This window comes from Rattus rattus, chromosome 15 (assembly GCF_011064425.1).
Source record: "Rattus rattus isolate New Zealand chromosome 15, Rrattus_CSIRO_v1, whole genome shotgun sequence".
In the NCBI taxonomy this organism is placed as follows: domain Eukaryota; kingdom Metazoa; phylum Chordata; class Mammalia; order Rodentia; family Muridae; genus Rattus; species Rattus rattus.
Genome location: NC_046168.1, coordinates 9,839,713 through 9,846,704, shown reverse-complemented (window position 1 = coordinate 9,846,704; position 6,992 = coordinate 9,839,713). Strand labels below are relative to the sequence as shown.

General features: G+C 45.6%; 1 protein-coding gene across 9 annotated transcripts in view; it reads right to left on the bottom strand.

Annotated features, from left to right (window-relative positions):
- Fam13b (family with sequence similarity 13 member B) overlaps window positions 1-6,050 on the bottom strand; it is a 79,104-nt gene extending 73,054 nt beyond the window's left edge. For 4 of the 9 annotated variants that reach the window (XM_032885988.1, XM_032885994.1, XM_032885992.1 and 1 more), the window contains exon 1: window positions 5,931-6,049. The gene's annotated coding sequence lies outside the window, so the exon portion shown is untranslated. Of the gene's footprint in view, window positions 1-1,066; window positions 1,145-3,036; window positions 3,146-5,930 lie in introns of all 9 variants that reach the window. The other 5 variants (XM_032885997.1, XM_032885998.1, XM_032885990.1 and 2 more) reach the window with 4 other exon arrangements.
- Window positions 6,051-6,992: the final 942 nt, after the last annotated feature.

Below are 6,992 nucleotides of genomic sequence, written 5' to 3'. Positions count from 1 at the left end.
AAATCTGTGTGCCGAGACCCTGTCTCAGAGAAAGAATCTAATGTAGTGTCCCAAGCCTCCAGTGCCAGCATTTGAGAGTAGAGTTCAAGGACAGACTTTCTAATACATAGCAAGTTCAGAGCCAACCTAGGCTACATTAGACCCTACAGGATCTCAGTATGTAGCCCTGGCTGGCCCAGAACTACACTTGTCTCTACTACCAGAGTTCTGGGATTAAATGGGCATGGATGCCACCAGCTGGGCCTTCATAGTAAGGTTTTGCAATTTGTATCTTTTTTTTTTTTTTTTTTTGGAGCTGGGGACAATTTGTATCTTCTTGTCTTTGTTTCTTTCTCCTGGAGTATCTCTCCATTCAGTAAATAGTAGTCACTGAGCCCTGTGATCTGTCAGGCCTGGTGCTTAGCACTGGAAACATTGCAGTAAACTCTGCATTTGCATTCTAGCCTTTGGGACTTGGTTCTTGCCTGTTGTGAACGCACTGTGGTTATGCCTAAGACTTTCACTTCCACCCCAGTAACTTACATTCACTGGAGTCTTCCAGAGCTGGCTTTGCGTCCCACACAATCACCTCTCTAACCTTGCTTGCTCCTCTGTACTGAAGATCAGAATATATTTACCTATAATTTTTAGACACTTTCCCAGAAGCTTCCAAGGGAACCAAGGGAATTGGGGAAAGTGCTTTCTTTGTTCAGACTCGAGATATGTCCCCCAGAATCCAACTCCATTTGTTTCATAGATAGAGGAGCTGCTCACAAAAGAAAACAGAGCTTCGTTCACTCTGTGCCATCATCCCTGCTTGCTGGACAGATGCTGTGGTGCTGCAGTACAATCTACAGTCAAGGTGACCTTACCAGGATGGAATGATTGGTGTCTCACAGTTCTGTGAACTTGTAACAGGACTTCAGGCCTCAGCACAACTGACACCAAGTCGGAGGCACTATACCAACCTTAAAACCCAACACATAGGCTCCAACATGTACCGAAATAGGATTAAAGACCTCATCAATCAAAGATACAGTCTTCGATTATAGTTCCAGGATCCAGGAAAAACCCCAAATGTACTAACCTTGGTATTTGACTTCTGTAGTTCGACTTCTTGCTAACTATTCTTGCTAACTGAAGTATGTTAACCAGGATGTGATTTCTGTGCATTAAAAGACTTTTGTGAGGGTCAGGGTTTCATGATTTGGGGAAGTTCCCTGGGCAATAATAAAGACTTTCTATTTAGCTGTAAGAGGGGCTGGCTGCACATTCTCTAATGGAATTACCTCACAATATTTCTAGAGGCTGAGACACCAAGACACTGGGAGTCTTGGACTACCTCTGGGGCAACAGCACAGCACAGAGAAAGGACAGTTCCTAGGAGTGCACACCCCTAGACATTCCAGGGCCCCAGGAAGTTCACCTGTCTTTACTCCAGGTGCCCTACAGGCTCCTGAGCCTCCACCCTTGACGGGAAGTTGCAGAATGTTTCCTGGATCTGTCTCCTGACAGGTGGATCTGGCTATGGCACCTTCTGGGAAGTACACTTAGGAAAAACTGGACACAGCCCAAACCCGAGTGTTCTGGATCTGTGTGAAATGTTACTGGAAGCCCTGCTTTAAATCTGTGTAGTGGCCACTCTTGGTTGTCTTTACTGCTGCCTGTCTGTGTGTCTCTCTGGTTTCTTCAATTCTGTTGGCTAGAAGGAATAGAGCTGTGATAGGAGGTGGGGTGAGCAGCCCCAAGACAATGTTAGGGTGTCCGAATCTCATGTGGGAAACTCCAGACCTTCTGTGAAACTGATTAGCCCTCTTTTGCAGCTGGATGCAGTGACAGATCTCTGGGTCCCCAAGCAGTTCAGGTTGTCTGGAACATAGTGACTGGAAACTGAGGCCGTCCTGACCAATTTCCCTACATTGACCAATGGCTTTCTCTGCTGCGAGATCCACTATCTTGGCTTAAGACCAGTGCCCTCTCCTTGGGGACCTGAATCCTCTTGGTTTGGCAGGGTTAACCAGAAAAACCCAAACCTCTTCCTGTTCTCTCAGATCCACTGAAGGAAGTTGACTTTTCCCTTTTGTATGCCCATCCCACCCCAAGAAGGAAATCCCCTGGCTATGTTGGAGGGTACATTGGATATTCTACCTTGGGTCCCCTTTCCTCTCCACACACTCAAGAGAGGCTCTGGCTATGGGGGCTCTGGGAGAAATTTCCCTGGGGCAGAGGTAGCCCTTCCCTCCACTCTCTGAGGGAGAGCCCCCTCCCCTGTGGGCCCAATCCCTGGATGTTCTTTGTCTCCCCCTTTTCATAGTTTATATTTCCTTTTCAACCAGTGATCTGTATAACTGGAAAACCTCAAAAATTCTCTAAAAACTCAGGATCTCATTAGCCTCCTCGAGACAGTCTATTGCCAGCCGACCTCAGATGACTGCCAACAGTTCCTCCAGTCTCTTCATGGATGAGTAGCAGACAGATCGGGCAGGGATCACTACTGGACAGTGCATCCAGATAGAGGAGGTTTTCTCCTTGGCCCAACCTGACCAGGACCCCAGCACTGACCAAGGTAAGGAGGCAGGGCTGGGAAACTTTCAACAGGCCCTTTGGGAGGATTAAGGCAGCTGCTAGAAAACCTACCACTCGGTCTAGGGTAGTTGAGGTAGTACAAGGGCCCCTAGAACGGTCTGTGGGTTCCTGGCGAGCATCTAGGAGGCTCACGGGGTGTTCATCTCCATAGACCCAGATGTGCATGAAGACAGCAAGCAGCCAATTGCTTCTTTCGTTAAGCAATTTTCCGAGATATTAGAAAAGAAACTTCAGAAGAAGGATGTGAGGGTCTGAATAGGCCCCAGCTATTGAAGATTGCTCAAAAGCTTTATAGATAACCATGACTGTGTAGTAGAAAGTCGGAATAAGACGGTCATCCTGAACAGTAGTGACGGTGCTCGAAGGACTGATAAGAGAGATACCCTGAGTTCCGGGGAGCTGCAATCTTCTGGAAAAGAAGAGCTGGAACAATTAACACCCAAATTGGAAGAGGGAAGGAAGGAGCCTCACCCTTCATTTGATGGAGAATTGATGGGGCCAGGGCTCCTTTCCACTGATCCCTCAGGAACCCAGAGGCAAATGGGCCGTCTTCAGAACATCCCACCTGGATTCAGTGGCCCTGAAAGGCAATCCCAACAACCATAAAATAGAAGTTCTCTCCTTTTTATTGTCAGGTTTCTATTTACCTCAAGCCAGCCTGGAACAACTTTGAACTCTGACCCTTCTATCTCTACCTTCCAAGAGCCCGGAGGCCGATGCACTGTGCCCCGCTTCCTCCTCCTCTTCTCCTTTCTCCTTCTAGTTACTTTCTAATCTGGTTCTTTCCTGTTAAGGCTTTCCTTCTTAAGTTTGAATTCTTCTCATGGTTCTGGAATGAATCATCAAACTTCACCCAGTTGGAAGCTAGATATAGCAAGAACTTAAAGGGGGTCTTAGAGCGAAAGTTTGGGGCACTCCATTACTGTCTCCCTCCTCCTCCTCTTCTTTCTCTTCCTCCACCTCTTCCTCCTCCTTCTCTTCTTTGACTTTTTTAAAAACAAGGTTTCTCTGTGTAGGCCAGGTTGTCGTGGAACTCACTCTGTAGACCAGGCTGACCTTGATCTCAGAGATCTGTCTGCCTCTGCCTCCCAAGTGATACTACACCCAATTTCATCATTTTAACAAGTTGGAAAGGAATATATAGAAAGATGGCCCAACAGGTAAAAATGCCTGCCACCAAGCCTGACAACCCATTGCAGGACCCACATGGTAGGAGAAAAGTGGTTCTCTGTTCTCTATACAAACATACACACACAAAATAGGTGAATGAATGAATGAATGAAGTTTTAAGTAATACATATTCCTGGGTTTAGGCACAGACAATGACCATATTATAGTCATTGGGAATTCAGAGCAATAAAAAGTGGGCAATGAAGGGTGGGGTATAGCTCGTGACAATAGAACACTTGCCTAGCATATGTAAGGCCCTAGGGTCACAATACTCAGCTTAAACATGGGTGAGGTTGCACACACACACACACACACACACACACACACACCAGTAACAACATATAAAAAATTCTCATGGCAGAGAATATTGGCACACCTGTACTCGACACTCAGAAGTGGGAGGATCTCAGCAAGTTTGAGGCCTGCCTGGTCTACATAGTAATTTCCAGACTAGCCTGGGCTACATAAGGATGCCCTGTATTACAACTCATGTCTGGAATGCTAGCATTTGGAAGACTGGGGCTGGAGAATTGCTGTGGATTTGAGGTCAGTCATGATATAATGAGTTCCAGGTCAGCCTGAGTTACAGAATGAGACCCTATCTAAAAATCCCAAAAAGACAGTGGAAGAGATGGCGGGGCAGTTAAGAGTGCTTCCTGACTGTGCATACAGAGAACCCAGGCCATATCCCAGCATGCACAAGGCTGCTCACAGCCACCCGTAACTTCCATGAGCTCCTGTACACACGTGATCCACATACACGCACTTAGGCACATAACACACAATTAAATACTGTTACAAGCCAAAAAGTATCTTTTCCATCTCTGAATTTTATGCCCTTTCCTACAAAAGTAAACCTTGTGAGGTGTATCCTTTTACATGCCTATATCATGCCTATATCAAATTTAAAAAAAAGTGTCCCTAATATTCTATCTACTTTTGGGGGATCGTTTTGTTCTGTGAGACAGAACAATGTATGTACGTACGCTTTTGTATGTATATATGTATGTACATGGATGGCCATATATGTGTGTATGTATGTGTGTGTGTATGTATGTGTCTGTTTGTGTGTGTATGTATGCATACATATATGTACATAGCCCTGGCTAATCTGGAACCAGATTGCACTCAAGCTCACAGAGATCCCCCTGCCTTTGCCTCTGAAGTGTTGGGATTAAAGGTAGGTGCCACCACCAGACCTTCCATCTACTTTTTACATATCATATTCCACAGGGATATGCCCCATCAGCACATTAGTTCCTGTTTTTCCATGAAAAGGTGCTGGGATTCACACACATGTTTGTATAGAACGTTCCTAGCAACCAAGTAAAACCAGGTAGAAAAGCAAGACACTTAGCTGGGGTGTGGTGGCACACACCTGTAATTCCAACACTCGGGAGGTAGAAGCAGGAGGATCAGGAATTCAAGGTCATCCTTAACTACATAGCCAGTTGAAGGCCAACAGGAGACTTTGTTTCAAAATAAAATAAATGTGAAAAAAAGAAGCAAGACAGTAAAAGTGGACATTTGAACTTTGGCCAACAATAGATACTGTACAGAATTTCTTTCTTTTCTTTTTAATTTTTTTGAGGCAAGCTCTCACTCTGTCAAGCTGACCTGGAACTTACTATGTAGCCCAAGCTAGTATCAAACTGGCAGCAATTCTCCTGCCTTATACTCCCAAGTGCTGGAATTACTGGGCTAAGCCACTACACCTGACATACATTCATCTAATCAGGCTGAGGGGCAGCAAATGGCTTCTGCCTGTGTTGTCCTGAGTTTCTGTAACAACAGGTGAGGGCACCTCAGCTCTCAGGACATAAGTGTCACCCACTGAGGTCACATCTGCCCTGGGGACAGAAGTGCCACCTCTGAGTTTCTCTCCATCCCTGTTGCCTAGTTTTCTACCTTTAACTCCTTCATATTGATCATAAATATGGAGCACTTGGCTGTGAGCCGTTACCACATTAGGTGGGGCTTTTATTTTTTAAAACAGGGTCTTGCAATGTAGCACAGTCATGCTCAAACTCAGCAATCCTCCTGCCTCAGCCTTCTGAGTGCTAAGACCACAAGCATACACCACCACCTCTAATCTAGTCAAGCCCTAGCCAATTTTACTCTAAAAGTTCCACTTCCTTTGCCGTTCCCAACACTTCCTTTCACTCACAGGGAGATCTCAGAGGGAAGGGACTCACCCAGCTCAGCCCAAGGTGCTCATTTCAGTCCACGGAGAGCTTTTAACCATCCGGTCCTCTCCCCAGAAACCAGAAGGAATGCTGCCCGGAAGGCTGCTCGGGCCGACTTGGCTGCCTATTATCTCTGTCCTTAGGAGATAAAGAACCAGCCCACAGGACAAGGGTCAAAGATAAATAAAATGGGAACACCAAGAAACATAGAGACCTTGGCCCCATTCAGTCCAAATCACAGTCAAAGCAGGAACCCAGAGCTTGACAAATAAGCTTTTAGATGTCTGCTTTCCTCCCACAAATGTGTTATAATTTTTTTAAAACGGAGTCCTGGACAAGTTTGCTTTTTTTCAGGGAGTCGAGGGTTTCCGGGCTTTCTATTCTTTTATCCTAGTTCCCCTCTTATTTTTATTTGTGAGGCAGGACCTCAGTACGATGCCTAAATTGGCCTGAACTTCCAATCCCGCTTCAACCTCTAGAGACCCTGAAATTGCAATACAGTACCATACTGAGCTTGGAGACGTGGCTTGCTTTTGGAGACAGGGTTTCTGTGTAGCCCTGGCTATCCTGGCACTCTGTAGTTCAGGGCAGCCTCAAACTCAGAGATCTGCCTGCCTCTGCCTCCTGAGTGCTGGGATTAAAGGCATGTGGAGCGGCCTCTAGATGAACTTCTAGTTATAAGTCTAAACAAATAGTCTCGGCCTCTCTTAATGTAATCAAAGTAATTATTTTATAATCCTCTCATTAAATAGCTCACAGTGAAAGGATCCTCCTAAAATTATCTCCTCTGGGTGCAGTGACTCACACCGGTAATCCTAACAGTCAGGATGCTGAGGTAGGATTGCTGTGAGTTCAAGGTCAGCCTGGGCCACATCGTCCCAGACCAGCCAGAGATACACAGGAAAGCTGTCTCTAAGAGCAAAACACAACACTATGCAACATTAACATGTCTTATTTTCTTATTTGGGGTTTTTGGGTTTTTTTTTTGCTGTGCCCCCTCCATGGTTTCTTAAAATCCGAGTAACCTATAAAATATAAGAAATGATTCTCTGATCTATGTGCACATTAATT